The sequence below is a fragment of the Ranitomeya variabilis genome, chromosome 3 (assembly GCF_051348905.1).
Source record: "Ranitomeya variabilis isolate aRanVar5 chromosome 3, aRanVar5.hap1, whole genome shotgun sequence".
In the NCBI taxonomy this organism is placed as follows: domain Eukaryota; kingdom Metazoa; phylum Chordata; class Amphibia; order Anura; family Dendrobatidae; genus Ranitomeya; species Ranitomeya variabilis.
In genome coordinates, this window is record NC_135234.1 from 3,302,832 (window position 1) to 3,325,745 (window position 22,914).

The 22,914-nt window shown below is 51.2% G+C and overlaps 1 protein-coding gene across 1 annotated transcript in view; it reads left to right on the forward strand.

Moving 5' to 3' along the window:
• Nucleotides 1-22,914, forward strand: part of CD80 (CD80 molecule) — a 145,769-nt gene continuing 122,855 nt past the window's right edge. The window contains exon 1 of the mRNA XM_077293572.1: nt 1-87. The gene's annotated coding sequence lies outside the window, so the exon portion shown is untranslated. The remainder of the gene's footprint in view (nt 88-22,914) is intronic.

A 22,914-nucleotide genomic window follows, 5' to 3' on the forward strand; every position in this document is an offset into this window, starting at 1 on the left:
GGAGCTGTCACAGCAGGACCCTCTGATGAATTGGGACATTTGGCTCCACCCACCAGCATGGTTAGCCTGCAATGACTTAAGCAAAATGTGAGTTTTTATCTTTCTTTAATCCTTGTTTTTTATAATTGCTGTACATACTTTAAATTGTCTCATATTGTAAAATCTTTATATGCCTTTTATAAACACTGCCTAATATTTTTGGAGTAAACTATAAAACTACTAGTTCGTATTCCCCATGTTTTATGCAAATTTTTCACGTGCCTGAAGTAATTACTCTACTAATTTGGGTTGGCGCAAACCCATCTGAGGAGAAATCTGAGCTGGTGGCAGCGAAGTGCGTTCTGGGCTAGGTGAGGCAGCGACGGAACGGGGTTTCATAAGCTATTGCCTGGCTGCGGCCTGAGCATTTACAATTCCCTTCCTGCAGCGTGCCTGCTAGCCAGTCCACAGTGAAGTGGCCCATCCAGGGACTAATTACCCTTGGTGTAGTTCCCTGACTGACCTGAGGGTAAGGGGGGCCCCGGAGGGCTGCAAGTTCCAAAGCGGAACTGGAAAGCTGGATATACATAAATCCCTGCAGTTTGTGTTATACTGTAGCATCAGTGGGATAACTAAAATAAGCCCCTGCGGTAAATTGATAGGTCAATAGCCTTGTTTGTGTTTTCATCACATTGTAGCAGTGGAGGGATAACTAAGATAAGCCCCCCGCACATGTGATAGCTGTGTGCTGGCCAAAGGTCACCCTGATCCATGACATTCGTGGCAGTGGTGGGATAACCAAGATAAGCCATGTGATAGCCGTGTACTGGTTAACAGTCATCCCCGAACTGTGACATATTGGTGGCAGAGCGGTGGGATCATAGAGCATTAGTGGTTTGGTTTGAGCAATCATTCCTCTCACGAAAACTGGCATGGTTCCTCCAAGAACCCAGCCACAATAGTTTGGAGAACGAATTCAGTGTTTATTCGTCCTGAGACAATTGTGTGTACTTGTGATTATCCCCTACCCTTCTCTTCGTTTTTCTGTCCTATCTTTTATTTTGCAACCATGGCTGCGATGGGAGAAGTGTGGTATAAGCAGCTTAAGAAGGACGCTCTTATTGCCCTTTGAGGGGTGTGGCAAATTGACATCACAAACAAAAACAAAGACCAACTGGTCGCGGCTCTGGTGCAACGGGAAGACTGTGGAGACCTGGGTGTCGTAACCAGTGCCTTTCCCCCTCCCATCAATCCCGTAATTAAACACACACAGTCCTAGGTGGGTTGAACAGGTCGGTCACAGTTTATTAATTAAATAAGGTGAGAAAGGCAATTACATATCGTAACGGGCGCTCGCTCCGAGCTCCTGTCCGTGATCGACAGGGGAATTGGCCCAATGAGCGGTTATGACCTTTGCCCTCCTCCGCTTCTTCCGCTGTGACTTAATGAAAATTACCAAGTCATTCATATCAGCATACATATATATACCTTTTTTTTTTTTTATTATCATACTAGAAGTGAAAAACAAAAATGTACATTATCCCTCAGGTTAGTATCGTCATTAGCCTTTAAAAGGGAGGGAGGGTGGGACAAAAGCTTCCAGGTGTCCGCCGGGAGGAAAAGAGAGAATTCCCGGCCGGGCACCTGGATTTAACCCCTGTAGGAGTGGCCGTAGGACCCCTCCCCTCCAGTGACCACTGGCCGGCCGGGGGTCTTCTAATTAGTGCATCACTAGGGGGGGGGGAAGTGATGCTAGGGGGGAACTGGCACTGACATCCTTTAATGCTGCTCTATCTGTGTGCTCCCCAGTCAGAGACGCGCACCTTATGCAGTACCGCGTCTGCCAGACTGTGGAGACCTGGGTGTCGTAACCAGTGCCTTCCCCCCTCCCGTCACTCCCGTAATGAAACACACACAGTCCTAGGTGGGTTGAACAGGTCGGTCACAATTTATTAATTAAATAAGCTGAGAAGGGCAATTACATATCGTAACGGCCGCTCGCGCCGAGCTCCTGTCCATGATCGACAGGGGAATTGGCCCAACGAGCGGTTACGACCTTTGCCCTCCCCCGCTTCTTCCGCCACGGAGGATCCCGTGTATTACCTACGCGGGACTCCGACCCCACCCATCAATGTTAGGGCCTGTTCAACCCCCTCCTGTAAACCCGACAAAAAAATATCGAGGCCAATGTCCGTTAGATGAACTCCGTCCGGTCTTAATTGTGGCGTGTTATCCCCTTGTAGGCATTGGTGACGAATCACGATACCGCCTCTTCCTCTCACATATTTTCCAATCCGAGCATTGAATTTCACCCTTGTCCGCTCTATGGCTTTTTTATCTCTTGCTCCACGCCATACGGCCCATGGTGTTATATCCGACCACACCAGTATCATGTTTCTGAACAGACAGCTGAACCGTTCCATATCCGTTGTCATCCATTTGAACAGCTCGGCCACCTTTTGTTTGCCTAAGTCATTGCCACCCGCATGTAACACCATTATCATAGGGCTTTCCGCCATCCTTGCTATGCCAACCATCTCCTTGAACACCTGTTTCCACTGGAGGCCTCTGATACCCCTCCAGTTAACTTTTATGCCCGGGAGGTGAAGATTTGTTCCTCCTGGCCGCAGTTTGGCCCTCTTTTCGGCCCAGTATACGTAGGAATCTCCTACAACCCAAACTTCAACCCCTGTAAGAGACAACATATGTTAATTAAGCAAGTCGGGTCTTATGTATCTGGCGAAGCAAGCGGACTTCCAACGACCCATTCTCTGCACCTCGGCCTCTGACACTCCTACCTTAGCTGCCTCTGTGGCCGCCCCTATCCGGAACGAATGTGTTCCGTACTCCTTTGGTTTTGCGCCGTTTTTTTCCAAGAATAGCTTGAACATTGCCTGGAACTGGTACTTGGTCAGAGGGGACCCGTCTGTATGAGTGAAGAAAAATCTACCCGCATGTCTTATTACGGCGTATCTTTTAACAATTTTTTGCGGGCAAACTGGGCCATCTGTAGAGTTAACCAGGACCCATGTGCCCCTACCGGTGGGATCGCATTTGGATTTTCTAACCCTGATGCGCAGGGCGTCGCTGCATATAACTATGTCCTCATTGATTAGGCCTCCTTCCAACGCGTTTTTTGACCACGGTAGCAATTCACTAATACGCAGTGCTCCGAAAAAGACGGTCGCAAAAGCTGCCGATATGAGGGCCGCCTCATATTGCGATGAGCAGACTGACGGGGGTATCGCAATCAGGTCCTGCAATAGTCTCAGGGAAATGGGGCGGCGACATTCTTGGCTTGGCTGAAGCCTTTTCCAACCTTTTATGGTTTGTCTTATGCAGAAGGACTTAGTTACGTCTACCCATCCCAATAATTGAAAGAAAAATGCTAGCCCCGATAATTTCCGTTGTGCCGAGGTACCCGACGCCCCACCTTGCCTCATCCGTAATAGAAAATCGGTTGTCACCGCGCTTCGAGCTCCTTCACATTCGTCGACTGGCCTACCCTGAATTAGTGAGCACCACTCCTCCCAAGCCTTACCATACACCTGCCAGGTAGCTGGCGAAACGGAGGCCCGGATTAAGGGCATCAATGATTGGCCACTGTGTCCCAGAGGGACAGTGGACACCGAATACCCCGGGGTTGCACGTTGGGCTGCTGGGTTCTGAAAGCCTGCCATTTGGAAAATAACAGTGGGTTAATGATATTATCATCTACTTCCGCCACCACGGTGGCTCTACACCAAATATTGTTTTCAAGGCTTATCAGCGCTAGCCGGCGCAAGAGAGCTAGTATGGGCAAGGAAGAAGATGACATGTGATTTAGACTCTTCGCTGTTCTCGCATTTTTTGTTTGGAAACGAATGTTCGTGTTTCTCAACTGATCGGCCCATATCTCCATCGCTGCCACTACCGCAAACAATTCCCATAGGGCTGGGTCTTGCCCCCACTTTGTTGTCGTCCATTTCTCTGGCCAACCAGATTTGCACCATTGGGTTTTATAGATTGCTGCAAAACCCTCTTTTTTGTTCCATCCTATTGTCAGCCTTAATTCCTTGCTTGTGATCTCGTTAGCCATGACGCACGTGTGACCGTTGTACGATTGTAGGAACGTCTGCCATACAAGCAGATCTGCTTTTAGCGAACGAGTGAGCCTAATTCTATGGCTGGGCTGAGCAGCGCCTTTTGTTGCCAAAGAAAGTCTGCGCGAGAATGCTCTGCCGACCGGCATTACGCGGCAGGCGAACGTCAGTAGGCCCAATAATGCCTGCATTTGCTGTAGGGTTACCTTGTTAACTTCGCGGAAACCTTTCAACATTTGCTGGGTTTTTTGTATTTTATGCTCTGGTAATCGGAAAACCATCGAATTGGTATCTATTTCGATGCCCAAAAAGGGCAACACATTACATGGTCCCTCCGTTTTTTCCGGTGACAATGGCACGCCGAATTTGTGTGAGATAGATTAGAATTTTTCTAGCAGCTCGGAGCAGAGTTTAGAATTTTTGGGGCCGACGAACAGGAAGTCGTCGAGGTAGTGAATTAGGGATTTGCTGCCTGTCTCGTACCGAACTACCCAATCTAAGAAGGTGCTGAATAGCTCGAAATCGTGACATGAGATGGAACATCCCATCGGGAGGCACATGTCGAAGTAATAGTGTTGGTCCACTTTGCAGCCCAGAAGGTGGAAACATTCGGGGTGCACGGGTAGTAAACGGAATGCCGATTCTGTTGGCATATGCAACAGATTAGGACTTATTATAAGTGAAAGTAGGACTTTACACTAACCAGACAGCAGATGGCGATAGTGTGTAAAGTTATATACTTGCTGTAATGTGGGGAGGGAAGCTCTCAGTTGTTGGTTGTTTTTCTTCCTTCCTGATTATTCCTTCTTCTTCTTGAATGTGTTATATGCCTCAGTGCACGGATTGTGTGACACTGAATTGTATCTCATGTTTATCCAGTATGAAGTAAATACTGTTTACTCAAGATATCTTGCTGATTGAAGCTCTCGTAACTACAGCGGTGACTGCAAGAAGACGCACTCTGCAACAGATTCAATGTTGGATTTGGCTAGCAGGGCGCCGGGTCCGGCTGCCCGGACTAATTCTACCGCATTATCGAAAGACGCGTATGAGACGGAAGCTTCTTCTGGGGAAATTGCGTCGTTAACCGAATCATCCTTTGGGTGAGACAAATGATGGATTAGGCGGTATTTACCGGGTTCCTTTTTTGGTATAATGCCTAGCGGTGATATTTTCATGTTTTTGAAGGGGAGCGACTGGAATGGGCCTGCTATCCTACCCAATTCTACATCCTTCTCAATCTTTTGTCTAAGTATTTCAGGGAATTCACGAGCCGATTTTAGGTTATCGGATAGGGTTGGCATTCTTGTTAGCCTAAAGGGTATAAAAAACCCGTCGGAGAATCCTGCCTGCAGCTGCTGAGCCGCTTTCTTATTGGGGTAGAGCTTTAGCCAGGGGGCCATCGCGGTTACGCTCACTGGGGTTCTGCCTTGTAGGCGCTTTGTGTTGCTGACGAGTACACCATGACGCTGGGTGCCCCCCCCCCCGCAAGCGGAGCAATCATGTTTGAATTTGCATAACGTGTGGAACCGGCAGTTCCCCTCGTTGAATAACCAGCAGGCCCCGGGTTTTCGCACGACCACTGAGTTCTGACCTGCGGCTGCGGAGTAATTAGTGGTCGTGGCTGAAAAGGGGGGCTGCTTTTGTGACAGCATCAGTCGCAACCATACGTCTGTTGCTTTAACCCCCCAGCCTAGATCGGGCTGTAGGGCCAGACGCCTGCGGAACTCCTCGTCATACCGCCGCCAGGCTGAACCGCCATGCGACTTGTACGAACTATATATCATGTCCTGATATATAAACAATTCGGAGCAGCGTTCCGGATGTTTCTGGCCCATAATACAGCCCAACACTGCGAAGGCCTGGAGCCAATTATTCATGGTTAATGCAATTCTTGATCTCCCCCTATCGAAACCCCTATTGTTGGCTTTATCCACCGTTTGTTGGTCCACTGATAACAGCGACCATATGTCAATGTACTCATTGCTCCAGATTTTCTGTCTAGTTTCCTGATCTATATGAGCGCCTAGCGGGCTGATCCCGCAGAAGAAGGCGTCTCTGTGTAGATTGGCGGACTGTGGTGTTGTATTGTTCACCACTTTTCCACTCGAATGTGATAGCTGTAAGATTAACTCCTTTACCGCAGAGGTTAGCTCCATATCTTGTAACATTTCCTTGCCACCCTTGGAACACTCACCGCTGTGTGACTCTGGACGAGTGTACTCCGATCCTGGAGGAACCCCCGCAGATGTTGACGGGGTGATATCGCAGGACGGGGAAACTCTGGCTCCCGCTACAGTGAGGGACTGGCCGATGTTCTGGCCGATGCACTGAGTATCGTGCGTTGGAGCCCGATTACAACCACATCGTGGCGGATTACTGGCTCTGTCTTCGGCGACTGCATAGTGATTGTTGTGGCTGGAAACCGCGGGGGATTGTTCTCCCCGGCTGAAAGCCCTAGAGGGTGCCCGTGATTCTGAAGTCTTGTCGCGTGCACGATATCTTCTGTCTGGGCTCTGCGATACATCGGACCCCTCGGACGTTGCTGATGACAGCCATCCCGAGGCCAGGGATCTGCGGCGGCTCCTATGGGAGCTGCGCCTGCGTCGGTGACGGGAGGGGCGTTTAGAGGGGTAGCGCAAATGGCGATGGGAGGTATCTGAAGATGATTGAGAGGACGTTTGGCGTCTACGCCTTCGTCCGCCGTTGCCCAGCGGTGTAAGGGGGGGGATTCCAACATTATTCCGAGGGGGATTAATGGCAGTATACGGTCCCGTAGTGCTACTTAGAAGGGGGGGCGTAAGGAGGTATCTGTTTTCCTCCCCATTGCTGGGATTTGGCGGGGCGGCGGTTAACGGAAAATTTTTATTAGGAATTTGGGCAGTGGGGGGAGGTGTAAATGCGTCTGTGTTTGGTGCGTTTACTGATATTTCACAGTGATTCCCGCTGTGCATCCGTTGAGCGCCTTGCTCGGTCCTATTGGGCCGAACAATGCGCTCTTCGGCTGCCCTGTAACAGCCGGCCTGACCCCTGATACCCCCGTGCAGGCATCAGTGCTGAGTCTGCCGGGGGTAGGCGGGAGGTCAGGCCTGGTGGAAATTCAGCGCGCTGATCGGTCTGGTTTGCCCGATCAGCGCGCTCTGGGGACTTTGTGGCGTTAGTGCCAGCCTCCAGGTTACCCCCTGCGGGCAGCATATATGTGCCCGCAGGGCAGGTAACCGAGGGCCGGCCAGCGCTGTTCTCAGCGCTGTAATGCAGTGACCGGAAGTGGGTGGGCGGGGACAGGAAGTGGGTGGGCGGAGCTTTCTCTGTGCGCCGGACCGAGCCCGAGGAGGGAGTCGGAAGACGCCGGCAGCTGTGAGGCAGCTAGGCCGCCCCCTCCCCAACCTGGAGCCGCTCCGGGGCGCGGGGTAAGCGGGCAGACCGCCTGCCCCCCCGCGCAGCTGGGAGATCCGCTGGAGCAGCTAGTGAAGGGGGCGATGCCTCGCGCCACCTGGTGCCGCCAGCCTGCTCGCCGCCAGACACCGGAGCCGCGGGGAGAGGAGGCGACGCTGCACTCTGCTCGGCGCGGCCCGGTGCCCCGACGACCGAGGGGACAACTATGTTTTTCCGGCGTGTGCGGCGCCCGGCCCTCCCCCACCGCCTCCGAGAGGCCATCCTAGCGTCTGCGGCCGGGAGACCCTCGGCCAGCTGCGCGGCTGCAAGGGGCAGCACCGATCCCACCTCGGGACAGCAGGGACGCTGCACGGAACGTCTCCCAGCTGGCGAGCAGGCCAGCGTCGGAGGTGAGCTGGTCACAATGGGCCCCAGGGGCGCAGGCGTGAGGGAGGACGAGGGCGACCCAACCAGACCAGATAAAGGGGTTGTGAGCAGGGGGTCGGGAGAGGGCACAGAAAGCTGAGCCCTGATGTCGGCGACAATGGCCTGAAGCCAGTTCTCACCTTTCTGTGCCACTCTCCTCTGTAAGGCCTCAACCAGGGGGTCCGACATCACTACTGCAGGGACAAAAGCTTCCAGGTGTCCGCCGGGAGGAAAAGAGAGAATTCCCGGCTGGGCACCTGGATTTAACCCCTGTAGGAGTGGCCGTAGGACCCCTCCCCTCTAGTGACCACTGGCCGGCCGGGGGTCTTCTAATTAGTGCATCACTAGGGGGGGGGAAGTGATGCTAGGGGGGAACTGGCACTGACATCCTTTAATGCTGCTCTATCTGTGTGCTCCCCAGTCAGAGACGCGCACCTTATGCAGTACCGTGTCTGCCAAACAGCCAAAGCCCAGCGGGTGCAGAACTCGGCCCAAACAGAGATGGTGCTGCAGTCAAGATCCAACCACTGAATGCCAGCCCTACTAGCAACCAGGGCGAATTGGACCCCCACCTGCTGATGGCCTTGGAACAATTCCCGCTGACGACCGTGATTGAAGTCTGCAGCTGATCAGCAATACCGGCAGGAAGCACAAGCTGAGAGAGCCCGACGGGAGGCCCAAGCCGAGTGGCAAGCAGAGCAGGAGTACCAGCTGCAGTTAGCCTGACTCCAAGTGCAGGGGTCGTCCCAGTCCAGCGGCGAGCCTAACGGCGCTCAGACCCCTAAACACCGTCCAGAGCACTTGCCTGTGATGGAAAAGGATGGGGAATTGGACACTTTCCTGCCGGCCTTTGAGAAAGTCTGCAGACAGTACCGGCTGCCTGGGGACTAATGGGCCCAATACCTGAGCACAGAACTAAGAAGCAAAGCTCTGGAGGCGTTTGCTGCTCTCCCACCAGAACAGGTTAGTGACTATGAGGCCATCAAGCAGGCCCTGAAAGCCAAGCACAAGCTTACACCCGAGGTTTACCGTAGAAAGTTCCAGAAACTCCAACGTGGCCCACACGACAGTTACAACGATGTGGCTCATGTACTCGGGACCCACTTTGACCAGTGGACCCAAAGACTGTCAGTGACCACCTTTGCACAGCTGTGAGACCTGATGATCAAAGACCAGTTCTTACATCTTTGCCCAGCTGAGGTGCGACAGTTCGTGATGGACAGAGAACCCAAATACGTGAGAAAAGCAGCGCAGATTGCCGATGCCTATGAGGCCAACCGTAAATTGGTGGTGCGGAAGCCAGTCACCGCCAGCTGCAGAGGGGGTAAGACTGCAACCAGCGCCAGTGCCCCTGCCAGCCAACACAACAGAGGCCCTGTCCTCGTTGCCAACAGCACCAGACCTACCACCGACCGCCAGTGTTTTGATTGCAAACGGATTGGTCATATCAGTCCCTACTGTCCAGACAAGCAGAGGAACCCCGCAGCCAAGACCCCAGGGCCTAACGCAGTTCTTTTGGTGGGTGGGGTGGTTGGGAGGATGTGTGACAGCGTGCAGCATGCCACCGTGGGGGGCCATGTCGCTACAGGCCTCAAGGCCCCCGGGGCTGAACGGACCCTCATCTGACCCGAACTGGTGGCCCCTGAAGAGATCATTACGGGGAAAACCCTAACAGCCACCGGGATTGGGGGCATCAGCTGTCCCTTGCCAATGGCCTGGGTTTATATAGATTGGGGTGCCGGGAGCGGGGTGAAGGAAGTGGGGCTGTCCGATAACTTGCCCACTGATGTTTTATTGGGGACTGATTTGGGGAGGATGGTTGCATACTCAGTCTCTGACACCCCTCCCCAATCTGCTAATAAGGGTAACGTTAACCCTGATGATGATGACGATGATGATGGGAAACTGCATGCGTTACCTGACTATGCTTTATCTAGTAATGATGCATTTGTTAACCATTTTTTCCCTAGGAATGATGCTGAAAATGATGTAAATGTGCCAACCAAACCTGATAAACATTTTTCTGCAAAGGTTGATGTGTCCATAGGTACAGGAGTGCTCAGCTATGTCGCTCTGCAAGCATCGGTGCTACAGGAAATGGGGAGATGCATGGGAACTGTGAGGAAGGTGATGCCATGCAACTCACCAGTGCCACCGAGGAAGGTATCTGGCCCATAAGTAGCACTGCCCCTGAAGTGGTGGGGGTGGATGGGGAGGTAGTACCCATAGCAGCGCTGGCTGATGGGTCTCTGGAAATCCCTGGGGAGACAGCCTACATAGCCTCTGTCACCTGCAGAGTGCCTGGAATGCAGATAACGTTCTGCCTTCTGGACCCTCCTCAGTCACAGATGTGACTGAACCAGAGATGGACCCAGAGCAGGTCCCAGAGGGTTTCCGTGGGGAAGGGACCCTGACATCGCTTCTGGCTTCCCTGTTATGATCCCAGTGGCTTACGATCACAAATCTAACCAGCTAAGTCAGAGATAATAGGACAAGCTCTGGGGATGTGGTAACTGGACTGACCGCAAACCTGATTCTAACCAAACACACTAAAGGCAGCCGTGGAACGTTTCCTGAAATCCTAGACGTCTCTTCACGGCCTGAGAAACTGGCTACCCCTAAAGAGAAAGTAAGACCTCACTTGCCTCAGAGAAATACCCCAAAGATATAGAAGCCCCCCACAAATAATAACGGTGAGTTAAGAGGAAAAGACAAACGCAGAGATGAAACAGGTTAAGCAAATGAGGCCCGCTAACGCTAGATAGCAGAAAATAGCAAGGGATCTGTGCGGTCAGTAAAAAACCCTATGCAAAAATATCCACGCAGAGAATGCGAGAACCCCCACACCAACTAACGATGTGGGGGGAGCAACTCAGCACCCCAGAGCACCAGCAAGCAGGGAGATCACATATTAGCAAGCTGGACCAAAACACATCATATACTAGGACACATCTTGAACACAGATGAGCAAAAATAAGCAAACAAAACTTAGCTTCTCTTGGAGAGACTGATAACGGATGTAGACAGGAGCAATCAGAATAGCACTGAATACAACGACAGCAGGCAACCACTGAGAGTCCAGCTGAACTAAATAGGAACCAGCTAACAGATAACGAGACAGCTGATCCAACCTCAGACCTGCAGAATGACACAAAGAGCCACCAGAGGGAGCCCAAAGACAACACTCACACAGTACCACCTGTGACCACAAGAGGGAGCCCAAAAACAGAGTTCACAACACTTCCCCCAGCCAGGAGTTTCAGGCCGCTCTGCACGCAGATGCAAGCCTAGAGAATTTGAGACAACTTGCCGAGATGCCCACCTCTGTGACTGATAAGGAGAGGGTGTTCTGGGAACGAGGAAGGTTGTACAAAACAGTACCCACAAAATCACAAAAGGAGTGGTTGAGGGAAAGACAGCTAGTCGTCCCTCAGCAATTCCGGAGTGAGTTGTTGCAGATTGCCCATAAGATCCCGCTCGCTGGACACTTGCGGATCAGCAAAACTAAGGACTGGCTGTCTCAACACTTCTATTGGCCCAAGATGGGGACAGATGTGTCAACCAAACTCCAGCGGTTGCAGTTGTGGACCAAGCTGGAACCCTTCCGGGCCATGTTCTCCAACCGACCTTGAAGGACTGAGTTAGCGGTCCACGAGGTGGACACCGGGAATCATGCCTCACTACGGCGAACACCCTATCATATCTCCGACGAGGTGCAGCAGGTTATGCACCAGGAGATCGATGCGATGTTACAGCTGGGGGTGATTCAATGGTCAAAGAGCGCATGGGACTCACCTGTAGTTCTCGTGCCAAAGAAGGAACGGACCACCCGGTTCTGCGTGGACTACAGGGAGCTCAACACCATCACAGCCTCTGACCCAATGCCGCACATCGAGAAGCTGCTGGAGAAGTTAGCTGGCACAAAATACCTGACCAAAATGGATCTGAGTCGAGGATACTGGCAGATTCCCCTGAGCCCTGAGGCGCAGGGGAGTTCTGCCTTTATCACCCTCTTCTGACTGTACGAGTCCACGGTCATGCCCTTCGACATGAAGAATGCCCCTGCCACTTTCCAGCAGATGGTCAACCACCTGCTTCAGGGACTGGAGAAGTACGCGGTGGCGTACTTGGATGACATTGCCATCTTCAGTTCCTTCTGGGGTGAACACCTGCAGCATCTTGAGGAGGTGCTCAGGCGACTTCACTGAGCTGGTCTGAAGATCAAGCCGGGAAAGTGCCAGATGGGTATGAGAGAGGTCCACTACCTGGGGCACCGGGTAGGTGGGAAGACCATAAAGCTGGAACCTGGGAAGGTGGAAGCGATCGTGTCCTGGCCCACCCCCAGGACTAAAAAACAGGTGATGTCCTTCCTGGGCGCTGCCAGGTACTATAGGCGCTTCGTAGAGAACTATAGTAGCCTGGCAAAACCCTTGACGGACCTCACCAGGAAGAAGCTACCCCACATCGTCATCTGGACCGACGGCTGTGAGGGTACCTTCCAGGCATTGAAAACAGCACTGTGCGATGCCCCTGTGTTGAAAGCAGTCAACAGCAGTCAACCGTTCTTGGTGCAAACCGATGCCAGCGAGTTTGGCCTTGGTGCTGTTCTCAGCTAGTTTGACTCGGAGGACCAAGAGCACCCCGTGTAGTACCTGAGCCGGAAGCTTCTGCTGAGGGAAGTGGCCCATTCCACCATCGAGAAGGCGTGCCTGGCCATAGTCTGGGCCCTGCAACGGTTGCAGCCCTACTTGTATGTCGCAGCTTCACTGTGGTGACCGACCATAACCCTCTGTGCTGGCTACAAGCCATGAGTGGAACAAATGGAAGGTTGCAATGCTGGAGTCTTGCTCTCCAGCAGTACAATTTTACCATCGAGCACAAAACGGGCAGGGAACATGGCAATGCAGATGGGTTGTCCCGCCAGTGTGAACCTGCTGAGGTGCGCATGGAGAAGTACCGACAGGTTCTGTGTCCGTAGCGCAATCCAAAAGGGGGAGGTGTCATGATAATGCCAAAAATGCCATATTATATTATGAGTTTAGTTTTCATGGCTTTCTACACACACAATGCAGCTGCGACCCCCTTTTCTCCCCCCTCTACATTCCTCCATTCAAAGGCAAAGCCTAGAGCAGCAACACTGGGTGACTTGAAACTACTGTGTGAGCAGGGTGTGGCTTTTAACTGCAGGTGACTAGTGATGAGCGAACGTGCTCATCACTATTCGTTACTCACCCGACTATAGGGGTACTCGGGGTACTCGCCGAGCAGCGAGCATTTCCGGGATTATTCGGCGGTAACTGTAGTCTCCACCCCGTGTTTTTGGCGGACTTTAGAGACCCAATCACGGTGCAGGGATTGTCTGCCAGACCATGAAACTCCGCAGCCATCTTTGTTGTGGTCGTGCAGTGATTGGCTGGGCCACACAGCATCATCCCGAGTATAAGAGACCTGGCGGAGCCCTGCTCGCCGCATTCTGTTCCTGTTTCAGCAAGAGTAGGGAGAGCTGCTGCCGAGATAGGGTCAGAATCGTGATTTTAGAGTTAGTGTAGGTCTGCAACTCTTACATCCACAACTCCTGAGAAACCAAAAGTCCTTTTTAGGGTTAATTCGTGGGTCCCGATATTGCAGCGCTAGGTAGGCAGGGCACAGCATATCCACATCAGTGCAAGGCCTGCAGGCGCTGTATGTGCCTCCATTGGTCCCACTGCATCCTTCCCAAAGCTCCATAACTGCCACAGCTTATTTACTGTCTATATACCTATTTTCTTTTATTTATTTTTTTCCACAAATTCCACCCCCCAAAAAAAAAAAAATTTATATATATATATATATATATATATATATATATATATATATATATATACACACATTCTGTCCTGTCAGACTGAGGCCTGTTGAAAAGTGATAGTTTGTCAGGCATACGTAGCATAGTTGTGTGTGCTACCCTTGTGTCCCTTTTTTTTTTGGTGTTTTCAATTCATCGAAAAAGGCCTCATATATCTCTGTGCTCTAAGTTTGGGTATTGGAGGTCAGTGTACTTACTTTTTGGCTGTGTGATACTCAAATTCTATACAGCGCTATTTAGGCTCCCCAAAAATTTGAAAGGCCACAGATTTGCCAGTGTGGTATTTCTGTTACTGTGTTTCTGTTGTGTGTGCTACCCTTGTGTCCCTTTTTTCTTTGGTGTTTTCAATTCATCAAAAAAGGCCGTCCTATATCTCTGTGCTCCAAGTTTTGCCATTGGAGGCCGGTGTACTTATTTTTTGGCTGTGAGATATTCAAATCCTATACAGCGCTATTTCGCATAAATTAACTTAAAAAAAAAATTTGAATACAGTCTGTTATGTCAGGCTGAGGTCTGCCTGGTGTTTGGGTTTGAAAAATCATAGATTTGCAGGCATAGTGATCACATATTATTTTGCTACCAAGAAAAACATTTGTGTTGAGCATTTGAAATAGTGCAGTAGTCCATTTGAAATGGTTAAGGCAATGGGCAAGGGACGGGGAAGAGGACATGATGCTGATGGTGCATCCAGAGGACGAGGCCATGGGCAAGGTGAAAGTGGGCAATAACAAAGACCCACATCTTCTCGCTCGACCTTCCTGTCCCAGTTTCTAGGGGACCGCAGCACACCACTATTGAAGCCAGAGCAGTGTGTAACGGTTGTTGGTTGGATAGCGGATAATGCTTCCCGTCACTTAGCCACCACCACCACCACCTTGTCTTCCACACGGTCAAGTCTGAGTAGCTGTGAGTGAGGCCAGGATATTCCTCCCTGATCCTCCTTCCTCCCACCATGCCGAGTGCCCTGAGACAACTGATTCCACACTTGGACACTCTGAAGAGCTGCTCAGTTTTCCATTTCAAGATTCAGAAATATCTGCCGGTGAACTTGAAGTGGGGAAAGATGAATTCGCATGTAGAGCTGCCCAAAGCTTTGACCAGCCCCGGTCACAAGAAGGCGATGGTGGGAAAGTGGCACAAGAGGTGGACGATGATGAGACAGAACTGCCAGAAATATAAAACAGAGAGGGGCTGACAGCACTCACTTTAGGGGCGCCCGTTCCATGTCCAGGGAACCTTCCTGGATATACTCCAGCAGTAGAAAACGATGAACAGCGCTCCAACCAGGTGAATAGGTATCAAAAAGCGATGTTTATTAAGCCATAAAAAGCAACGTTTCGACCAGCATGTGGTCTTTTTCAAGCATAACAGACATTGCCAGGGGCTGGCTTATATAGGGTGGACACCACGCAGGGCACCAATCCCCAATCAAGAACAGCCCATTAACATAATTAACATACATAATACACAAACTAGACATCAGCAATACAGATATTCACCACCCACCAATAATAGTGTATGTGCCATATAAATAAACCCATTTATCAATGTATAACAGTGGGATCAGCACTTTGTTTATCCTGCGTTCAGAAGATCCACTTCCTGTATCGGCGTTGTCATGGAGAAATCCCACCAATGGAAAGAGACATGCCTGGATCTCATAGGTGAAATGACCGCGCTGAAAACCAAGGCAGCCTATCCACATATTACATATCTGTTACCCTGATGTCCATAGCCAATCCAATGCCCCCTGCAACAAGTATACCTGCATCATCGTTATGCGTCTCCACCAGAGCTCTCCATGATCGCAGAATAAGGGTGCAGGCGCATCACACACCAGACGCGACCCCATCACATGACCGCAATGAGGCCCCGCCCCACCTCGGCGCAATCATACAACACACCGCAGTGACCGCAGGTTATCAGCGCAGGCGCATCACACACCAGACGCGACCCCATCACATGACCGCAATGAGGCCCCGCCCCACCTCGGCGCAATCATACAACGCACCGCAGTGACCGCAGGTTATCAGCGCAGGCGCATCACACACCAGGCGCGACCCCATCACATGACCTCAATGAGGCCCCGCCCCACCTCGGCGCGATCATAGAACACACCGCAGTGACCGCAGGTTATCAGCGCAGGCGCATCACACACCAGACGCGACCCCATCACATGACCGCAATGAGGCCCCGCCCCACCTCGGCGCGATCATACAACGCACCGCAGTGACCGCAGGTTATCAGCGCAGGCGCATCACACACCAGACGCGACCTCATCACATGACCGCAATGAGGCCCCGCCCCACCTCGGCGCAATCATACAACGCACCGCAGTGACCGCAGGTTATCAGCGCAGGCGCATCACACACCAGACGCGACCCCATCACATGACCTCAATGAGGCCCCGCCCCACCTCGGCGCGATCATACAACACACCGCAGTGACCGCAGGTTATCAGCGCAGGCGCATCACACACCAGACGCGACCCCATCACATGACCGCAATGAGGCCCCGCCCCACCTCGGCGCGATCATACAACGCACCGCAGTGACCGCAGGTTATCAGCGCAGGCGCATCCCACACCAGACGCGACCTCATCACATGACCGCAATGAGGCCCCGCCCCACCTCGGCGCAATCATACAATGCACCGCAGTGACCGCAGGTTATCAGCGCAGGCGCATCACACACCAGACGCGACCCCATCACATGACCGCAATGAGGCCCCGCCCCACCTCGGCGCGATCATACAACGCACCGCAGTGACCGCAGGTTATCAGCGCAGGCGCATCACACACCAGACGCGACCTCATCACATGACCGCAATGAGGCCCCGCCCTACCTCGGCGCAATCATACAACGCACCGCAGTGACCGCAGGTTATCAGCGCAGGCGCATCACACACCAGACGCGACCCCATCACATGACCGCAATGAGGCCACGCCCCACCTCGGCGCAATCATACAACGCACCGCTCACTCACCCCACCTCCCTTACACTCACTCGCCCCACCCCCCTTACACTCACTCACCCCACCCCCCTTACACTCACTCGCCCCACAATGTCAATGATCTCCGTTGGGGACGTGTTGTTATCGGTTATGCTGTTTTTAATACACTGATTTTGTTTTTTATTGATGCTTTTGTCTTTTCATACAGGTATTTGATGTGACAGTCGGTCGATGGATGGATAACGATATTTTGAGTAGGATTATAATTGCTGTTGTTAAATATAATCATGATTGATACAAAATAACCTAAAATGAAATAGATGGTTGAGATTCCATATTGGTTGCCTACTGTCCTCCGACTGCCCCATTATGTGTGTGTGTGCTAGTTAGGTGGGTCTCTATATATGTGAATGTTTTATCCCTGATTGTGAAGGAGGTCCTGGTTATTTATCTATGTTACCTGGGTTACTGACTTGAGCTGCGATCATGTGGGACCGCTATAGTGTGATGCAGTGTGCGCGGGACCACATTGCGGTCATGTGATGTGGCCTCGTCTGGTGTGCGGCGCTCCTGCATTTGCATGTTGCGCTCTCATAATAGGTCAGCATCTCGGGGCAGTCCCTTGGTTATCATTGTTGCCTGGGTTACCAATTTGCGCATTGATCACATGGGCCCGCTGCGGTGTGTTGTATGATCGCGTCGAGGTGGGGCGGGGCCTTATTGCGGTCATGTGATGAGGTCGCGTCTGGTGTGTGATGCGCCTGCGCTGATAACCTGCGGTCACTGCGGTGTGTTGTATGATTGCGCCGAGGTGGGGCGGGGCCTCATTGAGGTCATGTGATGGGGTCGCGTCTGGTGTGTGATGCGCCTGCGCTGATAACCTGCGGTCACTGCGGTGTGTTGTATGATTGCGCCGAGGTGGGGCGGGGCCTCATTGCGGTCATGTGATGAGGTCGCGTCTGGTGTGTGATGCGCCTGCGCCCTTATTCTGCGATCATGGAGAGCTCTGGTGGAGACGCATAACGATGATGCAGGTACACTTGTTGCAGGGGGCATTGGATTGGCTATGGACATCAGGGTAACAGATATGTAATATGTGGATAGGCTGCCTTGGTTTTCAGCGCGGTCATTTCACCTATGAGATCCAGGCATGTCTCTTTCCATTGGTGGGATTTCTCCATGACAACGCCGATACAGGAAGTGGATCTTCTGGACGCAGGATAAACAAAGTGCTGATCCCACTGTTATACATTGATAAATGGGTTTATTTATATGGCACATACACTATTATTGGTGGGTGGTGAATATCTGTATTGCTGATGTCTAGTTTGTGTATTCAGAATTGCCAGAAAGTCAGGAGGAGGAGCAGGGTGCGGATGTGGAAGATGAGGTGGTGGATGACATAGTGACTGACCCAACCTGGCAGGAGGACATGCATAGCGAGGACAGCAGCACAAATGGGGAAGGAGGCATATCCCCCCAACAGGCAGGAAGAAGCAGTGTGGTGGCCACAGACAGAAGGCGTGCATCCGTTCCCTGCAACACCAACATGAGTGAAGTTGCCATTCCACCTGTGAGATCTTCCCGAGTCTGGTTATTTTTTTAACCCCTTTCTGACCTCGGACGGGATAGTACGTCCGAGGTCAGATCCCCCGCTTTGATGCAGGGCTCCGGCGGTGAGCCCGCATCAAAGCCGGGACATGTCAGCTGTTTTGAACAGCTGCCATGTGCCCGCAATAGCGGCGGGTGAAATAGCGTTTCACCCGCAGCTATTAACTAGTTAAATGCCGCTGTCAAACGCTGACAGCGGCATTTAACCGACGCTTCCGGCCGGGCGGCCAGAAATGAGCGCATCGCCGACCCCGTCACATGATCGGGGATCAGCGATGCGTCAGAATAGTAACCATAGAGGTCCTTGAGACCTCTATGGTTACTGATCCTGGATAGCTGTGAGCGCCACCCTGTGGTCGGTGCTCACAGCACACCTTCATTTCTGCTGCATAGCAGCGATCTGATGATCGCTGCTATGTAGCAGAGCCGATCGTGCTGTGCCTGGTTCTAGCCTCCCATGGAAGCTATTGAAGCATGGCAAAAGTAAAAAAAAAAAAATTAAAAAAATGTGAAAAAAAAAAAATATATATAAAAGTTGAAATCACCCCCCTTTCGCCCCATTCAAAATAAATCAATAAAAAAAAATCAAACCTACACATATTTGGTTTCTCCGCGTTCAGAATCGCCCGATCTATCAATAAAAAAAAGCATTAACCTGATCGCTAAACATCGTAGCGAGAAAAAAATTTGAAACACCAGAATTACGTTTTTTTGACGCCGCGACATTGCATTAAAATACAATAACGGGCGATCAAAAGAACGTATCTGCACCAAAATGGTATCATTAAAAACGCCAGCTTGGCACGCAAAAAATAAGCCCTCACCTGACCCCAGATCACGAAAAATGGAGACGCTATGGGTATCGGAAAATGGCGCCATTTTTTTTTTTTGCAAAGTTTGGAATTTTTTTTCACCACTTAAATAAAAAATAACCTAGACATGTTTGGTGTCTATGAACTCATAGTGACCTGGAGAATCATAATGGCAGCTCAGTTTTAGCATATAGCGAACCTAGCAAAAAAAACAAACAAAAAACAAGTGTGGGATTGCACTTTTTTTGCAATTTCACCGCACTTGGAATTTTTTTCCCGTTTTCTAATACACGACATGCTAAAACCAATGATGTCGTTCAAAAGTACATCTCGTCCTGCAAAAAATAAGCCCTCACATGGCCATATTGACGGAAAAATAAAAAAGTTATGGCTCTGGGAAGGAGGGGAGCGAAAAACGAACACGGAAAGTCATGAAGGGGTTAAAGACTCTGCCGAGAACCCCAAACAGGCCATTTGCAGCACCTGCCATGCCCGCATCAGCAGGGGTAGCAAAACAACCAGCCTGACCACCACCAGCATGATCATGCACATGCAAGCAAAACACACAACTTTGTGGGCCGAACCCCAGACTCCAGGACCACTGCCTGCTGGACACACTACTGCTTCTTCCACTGTTTTGCAGAGAAGCCAATCCCCAGTACACCGTGCATGTGAAGATGAAGATGCCTCTATCCCTCCACCTGTTGCGCCCACAGTCAAGCAGCACTATCAGCAAGCTCATCCATGTCCTTGTCCCAGCACAGCATTCAGTTGTCTATAACCCGGTCTTTGGAACGCAAGCAGAAATACCCAGCCAACGGCCCACAGGCCACAGTCCTCAATTTTAATATTTCTGTTCTGCTTGTGCTAGAAATGCTGCCTTTTAGGCTTGTTGAGACGGAAGCTTTCCGCAACCTGATGGTGGCGGCCGTCCCAAGGTACTCGGTCCCCAGTCGCCACTATTTCTCCCGGTGTGCCATACCGGCATTACACCAGCATGTGTCCCACAACATTAGCCGTGCCCTCAACAATGCTGTTACCGGGAAAGTCCACCTAACCACGGACACGTGGACAAGTGCTTGTGGGAAGGGACGGCACATCTCAATGACGGCTCACTGGGTTAACAGAGTGGAAGCCGGGACCCAGTCCGACCTTGGGATGGAACACATCCTCCCCACGCCGAGGATTGCTGGCCCTACGTCAATTAGGGTTGCCCCCACAGTCTACAGCTCCTGCACCTCCTCCTCCTCTTCTTCATCCTCCATGTCTGAAATCAACACATCAGTCAGAAGCTGGAAGCACTGCAGCACTGCTTCAGCCAAGCGGCAACAGGCTGTGCTGAACCTAATCTGCATAGGTGACAAACCGCACAATGCAGAAGAGTTGTAGACAGCGCTGAAAGAGCAGTCAGATGTTTGGATGACACCGCTGAACCTACAGCCAGGCATGGTTGTGTGTGACAATGGCCATAACCTGGTGGCGGCTCTGAGGCAAGGTGAGCTCACACACTTACCTTGCTTGGCCCATGTACTTAACCTCAAGGTTCAACGTTTTCTGAAAAGCTACCCGGAGCTGCCAGATCTGCTAGTGAAAGTGTGCCATCTGTCTGCCCATTTTAGAAAGTCAGCTACAGCTTCAGCCACCCTTGCGGTGCTTCAGCAGCGTTTGCAGCATCCAGCTCACCGGCTGGTGTGTGATGTCCCCACACTCTGGAACTCTACGCTGCTTATGTTGGAAAGGCTTTGTGAGAAGAAGAGGGCAGTTGTTGACTACCAACATCAACAAGGCCGTCGATATTTAGTTCAGACTCCACACATAAGACCTTAGGAGTGGACATGGATGTCCGACATATGTACCATGCTCCAAAACTTTGAGGACTGCACCAAGATGGTGAGCAGCGATGACGCCATAATTAGCATCACCATCCTGCTTCTCAGCATTCTGAAAAACTCTCTGCTCACAATCAAAGAGGATGCATTGCAGGCAGACCACAAGGACATGGAGCAAGGAAACATACAGGGGGATTACACTCAGCCCAGCCTCATGTCTTCTCAGCGTGCATTGGTAGGCAATGAGGAGGGAGAGGAAGAACAGGAGCTACTTTCATGCGTTATAGATGGTACTACAAACACATCTGTATTAGCTTCTGTTCAGTGGGGATGGCCTGAAGACAGGGAGGAGGAGGAGGATGAGGAGGAGGAGGACAGCACGGTCAGTCATCCTGTTGGTGAGGACATGGAACTCTTGCCTGTTAGCATACTGGCACGCATGGTTGACTTTATGTTGCGCTGCATTTCACATGACCCTCAGATTATCAAAATTTTGGGTGACACTCATTACTGGTTGGTGACACTTCTAGATCCACGCTATAAGGAGAACTTTCAATCTCTTCTGCCTGAGGCAGAGAGGTGTACTAAAATGTTGCAGTACCAGAGGGCCCTTGTAGCGGAATTACTTAGAAAATTCCCATGTGAGAATGCTGGCAGCAGACATCAGAGTTTGTTGTATAACCAAGGACTCCAAGTGAGAGAGACAGAAGTACAATGCAGCTCAGGCAGGGGAACAATGGACAAGTTCTGGGACAGTTTTCTCAGACCCTCCCATCGTGGCGGCACAGAGGCAAGGGGGTGCTGTCACAAGAAGTGCAATGTTTGGGAAGATGGTGAGGGAGTACCTTGCAGATCATACAAACGTCCTCAGTGATTCCTCTGTGCCTTTTAATTATTGGGTATCCAAGCTGGACACGTGGCATGAACTGGCTCTCTATGCCTTGGAGGTCCTGCCCTGCCCTGCTGCTAGCGTTCTGTCAGAGCGGGTTTTTAGTGCCGCTGGTGGAATTATAACTGATAAGCGCATCCACCTGTCAACTGAAAATGCTGACAGGCTGGCTCTTATAAAAATGAACAAGGCCTGGATTGGAAAAGGCTTCTGTACACCACCAAGTAAAAGCAGCAAAACATAACCTCAAATACATTCTCTGTTTTGAGGAGGTGTATTCTCATGCACCTCTTCACAACCACACATGGGTATCCGCTTTCAGATTTGGTCTGTTTGTTTTTATCCTCCTCCTCCTCATCCAGAACCACTATATCACCAGGGTGAACGTGGTCTGTATGGTGCATTTTGGCCAAGGGGCCTGTGATGGCATTCTTTTCTTTTTTGAAAAAAGGATTTTACATTGGGGAATTGGGCATGACATTACATTGGGTCGACTTCTTAACTCTGTCTCCTGCAATCTGTCCTGTACCTGCCAGTAGATCACCAGGGTGAACGTGCTCTGTACTGTTATAGGCCGTTGAAGTTTGGGCTAGGGGCATGCGATGGCACTAGTGCATTTTTAAAAAAGGTACCCCCATTGGAGAATTGTTTGGCAGATCATACACTGCATTAAAAGTCTCAGAGACCCACACTGTCACGACTCACACCGTGACTGTCACCAGTTGTCACGATCCCTTAGCCGCTGCCACCAATTGGTCACGAAATCCACAGGGATTCCTGACCACTGTCACCAATATGTCACGGATTGGGGTGACTTTAGACCAACAGACGGCTATCACATGTGCAGGGGGGGCTTATCTTAGTTATCCCTCCACTGCCACAATGTGAAGAAAAAACACACACAAGGCTAGGGACCTCTTAGTTTACAGCAGGGGCTTATTTTAGGTATCCGACTGCTCTTCAATATACCACGAACTGCAGGGATTTTTGTGTATCCCGCTTACAGTTCCACTTAAACCTTGCAGCTCTCTGGCGCCCCCCTTTCTATCAGGTCAGGTTAGGTACTGCACCTAGGGTAATTAGTCGCCAGAAAGGCTGCCTGCTATGTACTGGC